Source organism: Rousettus aegyptiacus, unplaced genomic scaffold (assembly GCF_014176215.1).
Source record: "Rousettus aegyptiacus isolate mRouAeg1 unplaced genomic scaffold, mRouAeg1.p scaffold_m13_p_10, whole genome shotgun sequence".
Taxonomy (NCBI): Eukaryota; Metazoa; Chordata; class Mammalia; order Chiroptera; family Pteropodidae; genus Rousettus; species Rousettus aegyptiacus.
Genome location: NW_023416285.1, coordinates 49,151,474 through 49,170,374, shown reverse-complemented (window position 1 = coordinate 49,170,374; position 18,901 = coordinate 49,151,474). Strand labels below are relative to the sequence as shown.

General features: G+C 40.3%; 1 protein-coding gene across 4 annotated transcripts in view; it reads left to right on the top strand.

Moving 5' to 3' along the window:
• The window catches only part of SHROOM3 (shroom family member 3), a 279,842-nt gene that overhangs the window by 117,796 nt on the left and 143,145 nt on the right, over window positions 1-18,901 (top strand). For 2 of the 4 annotated variants that reach the window (XM_016156012.2, XM_016156013.2), the window contains exon 1: window positions 4,496-4,998. The exons of the other annotated variants lie outside the window; for them this stretch is intronic. The gene's annotated coding sequence lies outside the window, so the exon portion shown is untranslated. Of the gene's footprint in view, window positions 1-4,495; window positions 4,999-18,901 lie in introns of those variants that run through there. 4 annotated transcript variants of the gene reach the window in all.

Here is an 18,901-nt window from a genome sequence, read left to right as displayed (position 1 = left end):
ACATTCTTGTGAAGAAATACCTTGGTTTCTCCAAAGAATTAGAGGATGTGAGGAAAGAAGAAGAGGGATGATACGATTACTTTAAGACTATTAGCCTCAGACAGCACAATAGAAGCATAATTTAAATTGAAAAATGTGACTTTTAGCAGGAATACCAGCAATGAAAAAATATCATGACCTCTGATTTCTGTATCGTAAGTGGTTTATGTCCTACAATTATATGGGCGAAGGTACAATAATACTTTGGACTTGACCGACATCTTTGACAATGCTAAGAGGACCGCTGGCATTATCTCATCAATCTTGAGGTCAGCTTATGGTCAGATTGGGATAAAAAAATGTTCGCTCAAGTACAAAGTGAGCCTGGCTCAGCTGCTTTGTGTCCACTTTTCTTAGTGTCCTCAAGGACCTGATTCCTTTAGACACACTCGGAGTTCTCCAACAAATACAACAAATACAATATCTCCCATAAAATTAAACAAAATGGACTAGAAAAGAGAAACTAGGCCTATTAAGTTTGTCTCTAGGCTCACTGCCCAGTTTCGTTTCGTTTTGTTTTGTTTTCCAGCCTGGAATCTCCATGTGAAAATTAACAGAATTGAGCTAAACTAATTCTGAACCCCACAAAAATTTATTTGCTTTTTTTGCCTTATACATCATCATCACCTTGATCCTGACCAGTGCGATCAATTTTAGATTGCCTCCTTCTTCTATAACAGTGTGATTTCTAAAAAGCGAAATGTATAGAATAACAGTTCTACCCGAATTGTTTACATGATTTTATAAAGTTGAGATTACTTATTGAGCATCTAATATATACCAGTCATTGCTCCAGATGCTTGGTACGCAGCCATGATCAAAACAAAGATCTCTGTCCTCATGAAGCTGACATTGTTCTGAGCAGAGGAATTATTAATAAACATAATACACATGAAAATTATACAGTATGTTAGAAGGTGGTGAGTGCTTTATGAAAAGAAAGCAGTCCTGAGGCCAACAGGCCATCTTTATCTCCTCCACTCATAAAAGTCTCTCAATTTTTCCTGGGAATACCGAGGACAAACTACTTTTTAAAAATATACTCTGTGAAAATACCTTGAACTTTTGGAGCACACCATAAAAATACAAGGCCTGGCAAGTAAGTGCCATACAGGCATCATTCAAATCTACCTTACAGAGTGGATGACTCTACCTTATAACTGCTAGAGAACAGTATAACCGTTGTGCACAAACACAGATGCAAAGAAATGGAAAATGAGTAAGGAAACCACATTTTCCTCATTATTTTGTGAGGCTTTCCCTCCATAGACCACCCCCCCCCCAACCCATTCCAGTCTCTAACCACCAAGCACCCTACGAGGACATGTGCAAATCATTAAGGAAAAATGCCAGTGGAAATCTGGTGCTCTGAAATCAAGGCCATCTATCTTGGTCTGCAGTTTATCAGCAGAGTAACATAAACCTCTCTTGCCTATGGGGGTTGTTTTTTAAAAGGTAATCAGAAGAAAACAGGATGTGCCCAAATGGATGTGCTACTAGCTGTTAGAGAAAAAATAAAACCTTCATATGTTTTTCGAACTCACCATATTAGTACCAGGAGACACTTAGTGATGTTCTGGATTAGATTATGGACTAGAGTCCACAGATGATAAGTGACTTGCTCAAGGTCACTTAGGTCAGTGGCAGAACCAGAACCCAAGCCTCACATCCTGGTTGAGGGCCTTGTGGGTTCCATAGCCCTGCTTCCAGATTAGATCATCAATGCTTCTTTAAGCACGAGTTGCATAATACTGTACAGCTGATTGCCAAAGGAGCGAGTCAGGTAATAAGAAGTCTAAGTCGTTTGTGAAAGCTTTCTAGATTCTCATAGAAATATGAAGTAGCTCTGAAGCAGGAAATAAAAGACGGAGCTGAGGGCAGGGTTAAGGAGGTGGAGCATGGTAGAGGCAACGGTGTGGCGTGGATGGTCTGTCTTCTAGGTGAGGGAGCCGGTGCACATATCAGTGTGAAGACCCTCCTGTGCACCAAAGTCGTGTGCGCTGACTGTGTAGGGTGTCCCTTCCAGACTCGAGAACTCCAGACCCCACCGTCCTCCTGTCTATGAGTGGCTGCCAGACCACCAAAGTGTGATGGGGACACAAGGTCGTGGGGAAGGTGGGAGAGTGACTGTCCTGCCCACACCACTGCTATTAGGGAACATTTGAGCTCTCTCCGTGGGCCAGGCTCTGGGCTAAGTGCTTTACTTATGTCGTCACATTCTGTCCTTGCATCAGATAGGGTCTACAGTCAGTCCCAATTCAGAGGGAGAAAAAACCTGAGGCATAGAGAAGTTTAGTAACTGGCCCAGGCTCACAAAGCCGGTGAATGCCGAAGTCAGATTTCAGATTCTCTTTTGTAGAGGGCGGTGGTGCAAAGCGGGCTCTGGAGTCAGATTACCAGGTGTGAATCCACTGCTTGCTAACTGTGAAGTGTTCAGCACATTCCCTAAGCTCCCCAAGCCTCCCTTTCCTCCTCTGTAATGTAACAATAATTATAGTAAAATTGCGTTGATTAGAGAATGTAACATAGTAACTACTAATAACATAGTTAATTACCAGTAGTTTTATAGTTAACTCTAGTTCAACTGCAGGTTGAATCAAATGAAATTGCTATTGTAGTAGACCAAAAATTGTCAAATATTGACAATTTAATATGGTTCAGTCTAATACTAGGTAGATTTCCATACTTCATAAATATAACAATGGTTCCCTTATTCATCTCATAATTTGTGTAAGGACAAGTGATTTAATTGCTTCAATATATATTTTTTTCCTTTACTTGACTGCTTGTTATAGCTTCTCTAAAAGATCACATGGAGATATTCTCTCTTCTAATGTAACATAATACCCATAAGTATCTACATAATAAACACGGTACCCGCATCCACCAATCTGTTGAGGCCATTGTTACAGGGAACTTGGAGGAGAATAGATTTGAAGTGAACTTAAGACTGAACAGAGCAGAGCTATGAGGACATTACTGGTGAAATGCAGAAGGAGCAGAGTCCTGGCTCCTTTAAACTACTGTGAATGTTCTGCTGTTTGTGGGAATGGCATCCTCATTCTAAATGGCTAATTGTGATAAACAGATGTCAAGCATAACCAGTTGTCATTTGCACTGTGGGAATGAACTCCTGATCAACAGTGGGAGCTTAAATTTGACACATTCAAAATTAATGTTGTAGCCCGACCGCTCTTGAACTCTGGCTTGGTAAGAGCAGCCTGCAACAGAAAGACATGCAACTCAGTTGTGGTGTTTGGGAGGTTGTGGTGTGGGGGAGGAGAACATAAAACTGAGATAAGAATTTTGCCTACAAAAAAGGGAAAGAAGGCTACCTTTGAACGAATGCATGGGGCGAGATCTAATGGGCGGTTTCTCTTCTGAAAGGTGATTCTCTGTCCCACCCTGACCGTAGTTCCCATCCCACACTTGCCTCAGTCCTGTTTCCTTAGATTTCACATTATAGGGATATAAATGGCTCCAGAATTCAAGTGGAACATCCCGGAGAAACAGGTTTTGAAGGTAATACAGGAATGCTCTTTAAACAAAATTAGTCTCACCTTTGAAATATAATGACATCTTCGAGGGTGCTTTAAACGTTCTTGATGAAGGGGGATCACTACTGTATTTAGAGTATGCTGTTTTCTGTGATTTCGGAATTCTGCTGCTGTGTGCTTGTGTTCCTATTCCCTCTTCTTTCCACATCTAAAAAAATAATCTTCAAGTCTTTTAAAGATTCTTTAGCAAGGACGTTTACAAATTATCTGTGGAGCCTATGACTTGTTTTTTCCCACCGTAGCAGCTGCAAAATAATGAAAATGCATGTACATACCCACGAACTGAGACGCGCTTGGAGCCCTGTTTTCTTTCTGTGTGCGCTATTCCTTTTCTCTCTCTTTGTGTCTATGGTTACTGTTAAGCTGACCCCTACAGTCTGGGGCAAATACCAAAACTTGAATCAAGTTCTACTTATCCATACAGCTGCAAAGGGATGCAGTTTCAGGGGCTCGAATGATAAATATAAGGAAATTCCTGTACATGATGGCAGTTTAGGAAAACTTTTATAATTCCATCCACAAAGGTGAGCTGCCTGGCACTTCACTGTGCTGAATTTTAAAATGCAGTATTTTGTTGTTTTGTTTTTTTACAAATGCTGTCTTTATAAATTTTTGTGTCTGAGGTGATTTTTACAATATTGAATTCTACTGTTGGAAACAATGACTATAGAAAGATTTTTCTTTTTGTTTGATTCTCCCTCCCCTTCTCCTGGTTTATGTGAAAAACTATTGCTTGTACAAAAAAAAAAAACCCATAGCTAATTAAAAATTGAACTTACTCTGCTGCAAAACAGACCAATGGAGACTGGAGGGGGCGGGGCGGGAGGAAGAGCAGACAGGGCACTGAACAGTCACAGCTGCCAACGTGGTTCATTCTTCCTTACCTTCACTTTAATTGTCATCTCAGTGTATCGTGTTGTTCATGAGTCAAAAAACCTACAGCTACATTCTTCGGAGAAGGGCAGGAGACGGCTTACCCGTTACCAGAGTGTGGGGCAGGCGTGCGCGTGGACCGGTGTGCCAGCAGCCACTGTAGAAACCGGTTCTCAGGTTCTGGCCGCGTGTACTTCCCCTTCCATCAGGGGCCTGCTGCTGTCAGGCAAGCTGGCTGGTGATTGGCTGGGAGGAAGGCAGTAATCCGACCTGCCCTTTGTACTTGGCTAATCAGGGCAGCCGTTCGATTGCAGGTTCCAAGCAGAGGTGCCTTGGTGGTGTCAGACACCTGTGTGTTAGCTCTTTCCTGGCGCTGGCTCCTGTGGATTCCTTCTGGGCAGGAATTGTGCCACCTCCCCCAAGCCACTGAGCCCCCTTGGTGGGTCAGCTTGGCTCAGTGTCACGCTGGACCGAGATGTCCAACAGACCACTGAGGACAATGGAAATGCCGGCTTAGGACTTCCTAAAGGTAAGTTTCTTTTAAATCAGACATTTCTCGACATTATTTTCTACATTTAGCTTGACAGAAAGGCCAGTGTTGGGAAGGTAAACTAAAGAGAGACAGGGAAGTGGTTTAGTTTACGCCTTTATTATAAAAATTACTTGCCTGTTAGTTGTGCTGGCAAAATGATACCAAGGCATAAATAAAGATGTAGGGTCGGGGCAAGAGGGACTTGACAAATTACTGTAACCCTTTCAGGCACTTGACACCTCATCGTGTGTTTCTTCCTATTTGGTGAGGCGCTCAAGTGATGATAAAATAAAGTAACTTTTAATTAAGTCTAGCAAATATACGATGTGCTAGCTTGTACAGTGACATGAAGGCAGGCTAAATATCCTGGCTCCTTCCAGTCATGCAACTCCAGGATTTCTAGTCTCATTTTAACTACTGCTTATTTTTAAAGCTGTCTTTAACTTTTTACTCATGTGATATAAAATGAAGTTTTTGTTTTAAAGATTTGTTCAACATCGGGGAATTAGTGAGTTTTACTTCTGCATGGGGTTTGATTGTATTGCTTGGCTCACTTCACTCATCCTTATGTTTGAAAGAAAGACAGATTCTTAATGCAAGCACCCAAATTTGAGTGACAGATGCTAAAGAGTATTAAGCCATGATTCTGTTTAGACTTAAGCTCTCCAGTGCGTTCGTTTTACTTATAAGTTGATTGACACATACATCAAGGTCCATCCACCCGTTCTTCCCTCTTCGATTGCTGTCAGCATACTTGCAGGTTCTAGGGTTCAGTAATCCAAGGTTGGTAAAAAGACTAGTGGTTTGAGACTAGTGCTTACACCCCTGCCTGTTTTGCTCTGATAGAAAGGAAGTAATTTTCCCTTCGATTTTTATTTTTTAAATGAAAACTTTTTATAAGTGGATAAAGGTCCATTTATAAATCAAAAGAGGTTCTGAGACTACTTTTCCCACCTTTTCAATTCCAAAGATAAGTCACCTTTCTATGGGGAAGGATAAATACCATCTTAGCTTTAATTACTATCTTAAAAAATGAAACAAAACACTCTATCTATCAAAAAACCTGTGTCCTGAAAAGATATGGAAAAGAAGAGAGAGCTGGTTGGAAATCCTCTTTATCTCCAGTTCTGAATGATTCTGTTCAAGTAGTAAACAGAAATAGAGAGGCCAGACAGAAATGGTGAAAAGAGACAACAAGCATCCAGAAACCATTCGCTTGTACTCTATGTTAATTATCCTAAAATACGTCTTTTTCTTTTAATGTTTATAGCCAGTTGGAAATTTCCATCTTTCTCAGCTGTTAGCTAACTTGTCTTTATAAAAACATTTTCCTATAATAAGATCAACATGTTATTAATACTACATATAAATTCTAAAAATTACTATTTTGATAAATAAAAGTATCAGAAATGACATTACCCATGTGATAAAACGTGGTCATCACACGAGTCTACGGCAATCGTTTTCAATATAATGTACATGCAAATAGTACAGGTGATGTTAATAGTACAGGTGATGATAACTAAAAAAATTTCACCGGTTGGTAAGTATGTAGGTACATGCTACATGAATTTATAGCATCGAGGGAGTTCAAAGAGAAATGGACATGGAAAAGCTAAACAAATGTATATTTAGCATCGATTTAAATTTCAAAATTCGACCTCCACTTATGAATTACAACTTTGAGTGTGTATAAATCCAAATGATTTTAAGGATAAGTCATTTTTGTATGCAGAAGGATAAATACCATCTTAGCCTTAAACACTATCTTAAAAAATGAAACACACCACTATTCATCAAAAACCCTGTGTTTTGAAAAGGTACAGAAAAGAAAAGAGAGGTAGTTGGTAAACTTCTTTTATTTCTTGTTAAACAGAAAATAAAGTCACAAAAAAAAAACCCATGTTTCATATTAAGAGTATAGAAAACCCTTGTGCATATCTGCAGAGAACCATGGCACCCCCAAAAATGTAATTTAACACAATTGTTGGTAACTAAGACATACATATATTTCATTCTAAGAACATTATCATTAGAGAGTTAGATTGGGATAGAGAATTAAATATCTTAAATTCATTTTTCCCCAGTGACAATTTTTTTAAGTCTCCTTTCTGGAGTTGTGGAATGTCTGCCAGGCTCTTCGTCTGCCTGCGAAGTGCTGAGGGTCCCCTCTGGTGTCATGATAGCACACAATGGGGCACAATAGAGTGCACCGGGCCTCTCCCTCCCAGACACACAGTGTGTGTCCCATTCAGCTATGCAAATGAAAGCTGCCGACGTCAGACGCTTCCCTCCCCCATCGCTCCCTCTCTCCCTTGCTCTCCCTCAAAAACAAGCCCAGATCTCAGCCTTTGCCCTAACTTTTCTGAGCCAGAAAGGCCTTTGAACTCAGAGGCTGAACAGCTATGTGAAACCTTTGCTTTACGTGTTATGGGCATAAGGACCCAACAAGCCAGCTGGGGAACTTTGGCCCTACACGTATGGGAAAAGAAGCCGTCTCCTCCATGCCACTCCTCTACAGATGGCTTCATTAAAATGTCACAGGGAACTAGGAACGAGTTGGCACTCTTTGTTAGGCCAAACTTCTAAAAGGCATATTTAAAAAAATAATAACAAATAAAAAAACTTCCAACAATCCTAATGTTCATATTTTGGAAACAAGAAGGAAGCTATACCTCAGGACAAGCGGATGGTTTTGGAAGGCAGGAACCTAAGCAGTCTCAACTCAATGTGCTTCTTAGTTGGAAAGATCGGATTAAAAAGTGAACGTCAAATGACGGCGACAGCGCAGCATTTGTGGCACATTATCTGATATCGCTGGAAGAAAAGCTCTTAACGAACTCTGTGAACTAAAACTGGTTAGATTGCTCTGATGTCCTGTCAAGTGATCAAGTGAGCACTGGCGTCACACACTTAAGCAGGACTTTGCTTGTACACTCTAGGCCTGGTTTTAAAGTAACAGCTCTGGGGATGAAATTTAAATGAGCCCCACCCTGAAAAGCTATGGCTGTTTAGAATTACTTGTTTTTTTTCCCCCAAGTATCAAAGTTCCTTAGTGACCAATAAAGCTCCCAGTAGATACTTTTCTCCAAAAACAGTAGTGAGTATTCCAGGCCAGCCCTTCTGGGGCGGTGGTCCCAGCAATTAGACCCCTGAGGTTCAGGCCTCCAAGTTTCTCCCTTCTCTTTCTCCTGGAGCAGTGGAGGCTGGTCTCACCGACCTGATATTTACGCAATAATTTTACAGTTGTTTATTAATCATGGCTCATTAACTCTATCAGATGCATGTAGGTCAGTGTCATTATCCCCGTTTGGAAGACAGAGAAAGGTGATGAAATGGAATGGTTTGTCCAGCAGCGCCAAGTTAGTGAGAAAGTAGAACTTGAATGCCATGTAGTCCTCCTTCCCTTTATGTCTTTCTGTCAAAAGAGAAATCAAGAATCCTTTAAACTTCTCCCTCAGCAATCCTGCCTGGGCACTGAAAATGCTACAGTTCAAAAGTACGCTGCTCTCTTCGTTGGATCACTCTGTAACTGAGAGGGGCTCAGAGGCTTACAAATAATGAAATGAACTGGGCGTGGAGTGTGGTGTGCGTTCATGTGTGTGTATGTGTGTGCATGTGTGCATGTATTCACGCACGTGCGTGTGCCTGCATACACATTTGCGCCCATATGCCCTTCTGAAGAACTCAGAACCCCAGGGGTGTGTTGGTAAAGCTTGTCTAGAGCCTAACCTGAGATGGACAGCAACCCCTCTGCTATGGCTTTTTCCTAGAGAGGCCTGATCATTTATTCATTTATAACAAATTTCAACCCAGGTCCCTTGACACAGGAGGCCGGCTGAAGAGCTGCGGGTGAGCTAGTCAGAAGGCGGCCAGCCTGCATCGCCCCTGAAGGTATTTCAGGAATGTTAATGGTATGCCTGAGTGGAGGGCTTCAGAGCCCAGAGCTCGGGCTGAGAGCTGCTCTGTGGCCATCTGTTGAGGCCCAGAAGTCTCATAGCAACAGCTTCTCAAGAATGGCGCTTTTTTTTTTTTTTTTTTTAATTAAAATTAACACAAAACCAAAAACTGCTCCAGTGCTCAAGAAGAATCGGGACAGGATTCAGATTCTTTCTACAGAACGATGAGCTTTTAAGGAAGAAAAGTCCCCACATCTTTCATTCCCATTCTTTAAATGAGCAATTTGTACTTGGTTTTGAGGTCTTCATTTTTTTTTCTCCCCAGGGGTAAAATCCTTTTTTTTTTTTTTTTTATTTTGGAAAAAGGTGGAGGTGAAACAAGTTTTTAAACCTGTGGAGAAATAATTGGCAAAAATATGGTTAAGAAACAAGCAGGCAAAGTTTTGAGAATTTCCTGGTGTTTGTTGCTCTTAACGATCTGGTCAGCAGCTGCATTTTTTCCTCTGTAATAATGTGATTTTTATAAGCCTGATGTTTAATTAGTGACGTGAACTTCAGACGAAGGCACTGATTTTACTAGGATGATGTATAGGCTCCTATAATATGAATCTCTTGAGTCTTTTTAACAGTTGACCTTAGAAAAAGAGCGAGGGGAAGTGATACTGGTAGTTTTTTATTTTTTTAATTGATGAGGCATTAAGTTAGCTATTAACAAAAACAGTGTTTGTTCTCCAGGATAGAAGACCCTATAAAATAATGAACACCTGAAGCCTAACTAGCAGCTGTGCATACAGGGTTGCACGCTAGCCAGAGACAAAAGGAGTATATTCTATTCTGAATTCTACCCCTTACTGGGCTATTTTAGGAAGGTACACAACCTCTTAGAGCATAGTTCCTCATCTGCAAATTGGATTTCTACATTGTTAGGAAGGAAAGTTAAATATAATCACATAAAAGGAACTCTGGGAAACGTTTCTTGAATCTGAATGGCATCTATAAAGGAGTGTTATATGCTGTCATTCTTGCCATTGTCTAACCCTGGGAAAATATTTTCATGAGAGCTTTTATATTCTCTCCATGTTTTAGTTTGGCATTTTTTAGTTTCCCTCAAGTCTTATCAAATAAAATTTCCCAGTAGAGTCACAAAATATTCCAAGTGATTTTGCTTACACATGCGTAATTCTTGAATATAATACACACATGGAATACTTCTTAATATTCTTGATTGCTGTTGTGTACTTCTACTCATGCAGTTTTATTCAGATCTAATGTATTGCCCCTCATGGTCCAGGGCGATGCCACTACCCTTCAGGAAAAAGATACGCCTCTGAATGTGGGTTCCTAACAGAGTCTTTCTAGGAAAAGGAAAAGCATTCCCACTTACCCGCTCTGTACCAGATGCCTGTTTAACCAGTAGGTGTTTATGGAGTGCCTATCACATGCCAGCTGTTTTTCTAGGTGCTGCGTTTAAGGTCATGAACAAAAATAGACAAAAACCCTTGCATACGTTCTAGTCAAGGGAGACAGGTAACAAACCCCCCCAAATAAGTCAGTTACGTTGAAGCTTATAAAATGATAACTGCAATGGAAAAACATAAAGTGAGGAAATATGGTACACAGTGACGGGGGGCATCGTAATTTTCTAAAAGGTGGTTGGAGCAAGCCCCACTAAGAAGGTGATATTTGAAGGTAGGCTTGAAGGAGGTGAAAGGCTGAGCCTTGAGGTGAGCTGGGGCAGTGAACCAAGCAGAGCTGGGCAAGTGCAAAGGCCCTGGGGGGAAAGTGTATATGACACCGGTGGAGAGGAAGAACCAAGGGGCAGTGCAGGAGGGGTGAGGTCAGAGAGGCTACTGGAAGGCGTTTGGCTTCTACTCTGAATGACTGCTGTGAGAACTTACTTCCATAGAGCTTATTGCAATGTGTAAATAAAATAATTTATGTAAAGCCTTCAGCACGGTGCCTACCACATGGAAATCTTCCCTAATTGTTTAGCTATTGTCCATTGGTTTATTATTACCACTACCTAAGATTTAAAGATAGAACTATGTGAGCACACAGAAGAGAGCTCAGTTCTCATCAAAGCTAATTGTTCTTATGAGAATTAAATTCCCAGCCTCGGCCTCTTAAGTATTCAATTCTATCACCTAAGAAGGTCCCCATTCTACATCTTCACACATACAGAGAGAAAAACTTAGTTTTTAAAAACTTGCCTTGTTTAAGCTGAACCATTATTTCTATTATGAAAGTACTAAGTCCATATTCCCTAGGGACAGGTGTATGTTGATACATTTGGTTTAAATTACAGCTACAAAAGTCCTGTTGAATTCCTCTGAATTCACCTGGTATTGCAATGTACTCATGTTTGAGTTTTGATATCAATACCCTTCTGGCCACAGGATATCAGGTGGGGTGGAGCCTATTGCAGATAAAATGAAAATAAGGAATCAATGTCTTTTCCAGAAAGCCAACCTTTCTTCAAGAACCCACTCTCACAATGATCTTCCTAGATACCCCTCTGAGTGTCTAGATTCTATTGATCTCCTTTGAACTTGAAAGGTTTGGGTCATAACTCATGTCAAGTTATGACTTGCTCAGAAACTAGAAGAGAGGGAATCCTTTTCTCCAAGAATTTGAAGACTGACAGTTAGAATTGGGATTATCCTTGCTCCAGAACCAGGATAAGTGGTTTGGAAACAATAAAAGGAAGTACTTGATGATAATTAGAGATGATCAGTAAAGACTGTCTAAGAATGTACACCCTCATCAGTGAGGCTGGGTAATCAACAGGCAGAGAGTTTATCAAACATTTGGATGACAGCTTAACTTCTAAGATGTCTTTAAAGTTTGTGGTTCTGCTTATTGAAAGCTAAGTTCTTCAGGAAAAGTCACCTAAATTCTCCTTAAGCAACCTCTTAGTTTAGGGATTCTGAGAGCAAAAAACAAGTGATTTTGGAGGCTCTATTTTACTTAGTGTGGGTGATCCGGGGAGTCATCCTCCACAGTGGTTGACCCTGGTCCTCTTTCCTGGAGCCTCAGTGCTCCCCAGTACTGATAGTGCTGCACCCCTGTTTGCAGATTCCAAGGTTAGCATATTGTAGGTAATATCACCCCTGCTTGCTGCACAGTTGCTTGTGTTATGATCAGTGGGTACAATAGACTATAGCTCACTTTTTCTTTTTAATAAATACTTACATTATACCTACTATATTCTGCATGATTTATAAAAATGCTCTCAACAACCCTATGACAAAGCTACAATTTTAATTCTCATTTAACAGGTTCAGCAATTGAGATACCAGTTCAATAACTAATCCAAGGTCACACAGTGACAACTGGGATTTAAACCCAGGCCAGTATCCACGCTCTTAACTCCTACAGTGGATATGCCCACAAAATACTTTGTGTAGTCTCATGCACCTTTTTCATTTGTTGTAGCTTTCCTGTTGATTTAGGGAAAAAAAGTGATCTGGCAGATCATTACACTTTATTGCCCTCCGTGAGGGCAGAGAATGTAATCTATTGATACCCAGTGCCTAGCATAGTGCCTGGGGCATGGCAGATACTCAAATATTTGTTGAATGAGTGCAAGAGTAAGGGTGTGACATGAACAAACAGTAATAAGGCCATAGAAATGCCTCCCTGATCTCACAGAGCCACAGAGACATATGTGATTGCAGGATGTCACTTAATGCAAAAAACTTTGACTTTGAAAAGTTAAAAAATAGAATAAATTAGAGATAGGATATAATGGGACAATTATTTGAACTAGTGTCAATAATTTCATCCCTTATTACGTGCTCATTGATATTTTAATTAATAACTCACTTCACACTGAAAATAGTGCCTGCCAAAGACCCCATACTAACAGTTGACATGTTACAATTGGGGAAGGAGCAAACCAGGGAACCATGAATTCCACTAAATCAGGGTTGTAATGTGGGGTTTGGACTCAGTGCATTTCATGAATGGGCATTGAGACTCCCAGATTTATGACGGGGTGGAGAAAGAAAGCCTGAGTCTGGCCAATGCCATTGCCTGAAGGAACATTTGGGTGTAGTAAACGTAAGCCCATGTAGACCAGCTCAAATAAAAAGAAGATTCTTTAAAAAGATATGAGGAAAGCTTCTGAAATCCAACTGCAGGAAACCAGGAACACTTAAAAGTTTAACCTAATATTTAAGTCAGAAGGAGTCAGAAGCCTGAGTGTGAGTTCTCACCTTGGCATTGCTGAGTTTGTGACCTTGGAAAAATTACTCAGTGTTTCTGGACCTTGTTTACCCATCTGAAAAATAAGGAACAATAAAAATATCTGCCTTGTTGGATTGTTGTGTACATTAAGTGAAGCAATATCTGTAAAGCACTTGGAATACTATTTCACACACAATAGGAGGTCAATAAAATTAGTCTTTATTATGATTTAGAAAGTAGACACCAATCACTTTCTCACTGGACTGCATGGTCCCTCATGTCAGTTGACTTTGAACATGAGTTTCATTAATCTCCTTATAGATTGGCTTCCCAGAAGCATAATTCTAGTGTTAATTGAATCACGTAGTGATGTCCTCAAGGTTCCAGGTTTATCTCTTTCCATTCTACCACTCTTAGCATGATGATTTTCATCCCCAGGTTTGCCTCTCATGATTACAAGATGGCTGATGCAGCTCGAGGCACCGCCTCCTCACACAACTTTGTCCAAAAGTAGGAAGGAGTCCAATTTTGTGTATTTGATCAAGAATGAGCAATACTTTTCCAAAAACCCTCCTGCAAAATTTCCTTTCAGTCAGATATCGTTAGCTAGGGTTATGTCCTATACCTATGCCTAGACTAGTAACAGGCAGGGAAGTCAGATGACTATATTTCAGATATACAGGTGCCTCTGATGGGGAGTTAAAGTCTGGCAGCTCTACCTTTGGCCTCACTTACATAGAAGAGAATTCTGGGCTCATGTCACAGAATTAATGAAGGGTTTCAAGAGGGAGTGACTAGAAGTTATAAATTAGTGTGGCTATCAGGAGAGTCAGGAAAATCCCATGGAAGGCAGAAATATCAGAAGTGGAGCCTGTGGTTCAGTAAGAACAGATAACTATTTTATTTAATATTTATTTTTACCTTTTAATTATGAAAATGTCCAAACATTCATGAAAGTGGAGACTACCACAAATTCCCAAGCACCCATCACTCAGCTCTTGTTAAGTAGAACAAGTCTGGGAGGAAAAGAGCTGAAAGAAAGCAGGATCCAGTGAGGGACAAAACAGTTGATGGCAGATGTATTATGAGTGAACTTGTCAGGAGGAGGAGGGGCCAGGCAGTTGGAATCCAAGACATTTGTTCTTTTTAATCATAGGTTAATGAAATAATTGCTAAAAGTGATCTGGCTTCTTGGTTTCTGAGTAGGGATTATATCATTTGAGGAAGCAGACCCACGTGGCCTAATCTCCAAATTATTGAGGGGTCTTACACAATGACAAGATTAAGAAAGCCTGCCATTCCTTCGACATTCAGCAACTACTGACCTGCACTTTCCCGGGCACTGTGCTAGGCTTTATAGGTACACAGATCTGAAAGACAAGGTCTTTGCTTTCACAGAATGCAGCTTCTAGTTGGAGAAATAGACAAGAAAATCTCTAACAGGCATGCTCTGATAAAGTTTTTCTGAAAGCGCAAGTGAAACAGGTAAAATAGGCGAGTAGGTGAACAGGTGAAAGCTTCTTATAGGAAGATGATTGTCCTGATTTTTAGAAGGATAAATAGGGATTAGATAGAGAGATTTACTAGGCAAAGGCATTCTAGACAGAGTATACTAAGAGATGTTTGATGAGTACCTTAAGTCAGGGCTGCAGGGCAGATTTTGCACTGGTGACCTACTAAAAGATGAGCAGAGAGGGAGTGGGAACAGGGCTGAAATCCAGCCTAAGCTCTGCTCCCTGGCGCAGTTGCATCCACCAGGAGGAGGAGGTGCCTTTGCCACATGGGCAGAATGTATTTGGTATTTGGTATCCTTCGGTCCGAGAGCATATGTAAGGATGCTCATGAGTTTGAACAAGACCCTGAAGTTGATGGGGAGCTAATGAAGAATTTTAAAAGCAGGGCAGTGACACAATCAGATCTGTGTTTGAGAAAGACCATTCTGGTTGCATTTTGGGAGGTGTTTTTGAAGATGGCAACCCCAGAGGAAAAGAAACGTGAGAGGGGACTACTCCAGGTGAAAAATAGTGAGGGCCTGAGGAAGTGGTGGATTTGATATTTAAAGGGTAGGATAGGTAGACAGTCTGGCTCTTTGGATGAAGGAGAGGGAGGTGGTTAGGATGGCTCCCAGGTTTTTAATGTCAGCAGCTCAGTGGAAGGTTATAGCTTCCCAGAAAAGACTGATAAGCCCAAGAACTTTGACATAGTGTGTGGTAAGGTGTTAACTGTTGGATAACAATAAAAAGTTTCTTATATAAGCATTATGGTTAAAGATTAAAAGGAAGGTTTCAATAGTAGCTTTTGAGACTAGAAAAATTCCCTGATCTTGAGTTGCAGTCCTTCAGAGAATGACCAACTGATATTAAAGGAAATTGTTATTATCCCTTTCAAATACAGAAAAACCTCCTGCAGTGGATAGTCAGTCTTTTCAAGATAGGACATAAAGTAATGCTCACATACAGACAGCTAGTTCATTACCCTTATTCTTTCTTTCAAGAGTAAAAAGATATAATCCTAGAGTATCCCAAACCCTTTTCCCATTCTTTTGAAGAAAGCAGTTTTTTGCCTGTTGTTGTTGTTTCGTTTTGTGGGGGTTTTTTTTCTGATAGTGGACACGCCAGCAGCATTCTTTCTGTCTCCCTGTGCTTGTCATGGTGGTTCAGTAGCTCAGGCTTTGGTGTTGAATGGTGCTAGGTTCGAATTCCAAATTATCCGCCTTCTATCACCTTGGGCAGGATATTTATCTTTATGAACGTCATCTGTAAAAAGGAGGGTGGAGGGGGCAGGATACGACCAGCCTCATAGAGCTGTTGTAAAGTTTAAGAGATAATGAAAGTGAAGTGGTCAGCAAAGGGCCTGGCAGGTAGCACGCTGGTCACCAGTGGTCGTGGTAGAGGTGGCCATCGTTGTTGCTGTGGCCCTTGTTTTTAATGCTGATTTTCAGACATTACGAAAGGATATGATTTGCTTTTGCAGACTTTCATTATTCCTTTGGCTTGCATCGATTAGATGAGGACTATATATCATGTTGACTTCTTTACAGATTGGCCCCAGGAGAAAGAGGTACATGCTACATGAGTCAGGGGGCAGGATGCATATACTCAGCTTCTTCCTGATGCTTTGGGACATTGTGCTGATTATGTCCAGGATAGAAAACCACAGCATTAGACTATAGAAACCACTAGAAAGAAGGCAGAGAACTACGGTTTTTTGGTTTTCACATGACCAAGATGTTTTCCTAGAATACAATAGGCCACTGAAGCTACTTTTGGTATTACATTTAATAATTCAATATAGAATATTTCTGATTAACTACCAGCATAAGACTTCAGTGGCCGTTACACCCAAAGAAAATGTGCTTAACTTATCAAGAAACTGTCTTGATAAGACTGTAACTTTGGTCATTGCTCTTGAATGTCCCTTGTGGTCCTGCCAGTTTTCGTTGCCCAGAGGTGTAATGTTTTTGGGAATGCTCCCATTTTATGCTTTCACAAATTAAAAAAATTTTTTTATGTTGTACTGTAACTGAAAGCAAACAACTAATGTGCTACTATCTCACCTGTAAAAACAGGAGTGGTGAGAATTCAGGAGTTAATATTGTTAAAGTGCCCCGGACGATAAATACATATTTAAGCAGAAAGTGTTATTGTTCTTGACTGCTGTTGAATCTTTGTGATGCAACATGAGAATGAGACAGAGATGAGAAAAAGTGGAAGCCTGTTATTTTTTTTACTACTCTAAAATTTGCCATGCCTTTGAGAGAAAAATTAAAAGATTTAAAAAGATATAAAATTAGCCATTCACAATTTGTTATGGAAAAGAACGAAGAAAATTCAGTGACAGTTAAAAATTTTAATCAGTAGTTCTCAACTGAGATGATTGTGCTCCCCGGAGGACATTTAGAAATCTCTGAAGACGTTTTTGGTTGTCACAACTGGAGTCGGGGTGGGAGGGGACGTTGCTACTGGTATCTGGTGGATAAAGGTCACAGATGCTGCTAAACATGCTACGATGTAAGGACAGTCCCCATATCAAAGAATTATCTGGCCCCAGTGGTGCCAAGGTTGAGAAACTCTGTGTAAAATAGTGGCTCTTGGGAGTATCAGGTGGTTATTATCCAACACTGGGCTGTCTCTTTAGCAAGAAATTAGCTTTCTCGTTGCTTTCTGAGAAATGAAATTATTTCCTCAGTAATAGAGGGGGAAAAAACTGGTATACTTTCTCATGGGTTTAGTTGGGGCTGTCTTCTTTCTACATGACTGTCAAAGTATCAGGCTGTTCAGTCCCCCCCTCCGACCCCCCCAAAAAATCATCAGTTCACTTGCTTGGGAGATTGTGGGTTAGGAAAAACAACAACCAGATTGACTGAAGTGTTCACTTTTCAACTGGTTGGTTTAGCACTCTGTGGACACACAGATGTTTGTGGTGACAAAGAGAGGAGTAGAAGAGTGAGGCCGGTTGAGGAAATGCTTTCACATTTCGACACTCATTTTCCAAGGAAAGGGAAAGTTGGCTTTTTCAAATACTTGCCAAGTGTGAAGCAACCCAGAAGTAATCACAGAAACTTCTTTTTGTTCTTCTCTGTTTTCCTTGATTATCTTTATTTCACTAACTAGTAATTGAGCATTTTCCAACCCAACTCCTGTGATAAGTACTACTCATGGTACAAAAAAATGATTTTAAGAATAAGCTAAAAGAAAATCATACAGTTCTATAGGTAATCTCGAAAAGAAAAAGTTAATGTGTGTGTGTGTGTGTGTGTGTGTGTGTAACAAGGTATAAAACTGACTCCCATATTGCTGTGCATTTAATTAGGTGTCTTTATTGAAAACTGTAAAAGTGTATAATCTCATAATAAATGACTGCTGCGGCCACATGTCAATTTTCTTGATTTTGTTCTATATAGAAAGCTTTTGCTTTATCTCTGAAAGATTACCCAGCTCTGGAACTTACTAGTAGAGGTATATTGGAAAATAGTAGACAAATGTAAATTTAATCACAACAAATAAATTTAATCAATTATAGGAAATGGTTTTTCAGTTCAATCTTTCTTGGTTTCTTGGTCAACCTGTAAGAAAACAAATTACTTTTTTATTATGCTGAATGTTAGTACATCTTCAGATACTTCAGTGGAACTCACTGTGCAAATTTGACAGAAGGGTTAGGAGGAGAGAGTCTGGAACCAGATTGCCTGGATTCAGATCTTGGCTCTGTCACAGACCCTCTGTGACTATGGAACTTTGGACAGATCGCTTCTCTCCTTCTGCCTTAGTTTCCTTATCTTCAAAATGAGGGTAATGTTATTTTCCTCAGAGGGTAATAGTAAGGATTCAATGAGCTAATGCATGTAATTAGCATGAAGTAACTGCTCAATATGTGTTAATTATTTTTATCATCATTATCATTGTTGCCCTGTAGTTTGTTATTCTGTATTTGTACTACACAAGAGCCCAGTGGGTGGAGCCACTGCAGCTTGCCCTAATCCGTTGTGGTGAATGCACCTAACTTGGATCACCTCGTGTCTCTCAAAACAGTTATCTCTTAAAAACACATACTTTGGAACTAACAGGACAGAGATTTGTTGATTTATAAACAAGGCCTCTGGCTTTCTGTGCAATATGACCTTATGAAATACTGGAATAAGATCAGCATCTTGGACTCCCAAGCCTCAAATATATTCTAATCTTCAGGTAACAGGGGTCATATAATAGAATTTGAGCTCCTGGTTGCCTTGGAAGGGAGTGCTTTTAACTCTTTTAGCCTGTGCAATACTGGATGGGGGTGTGTTATTGGATCACGGTGCTCTGAAGGATGTT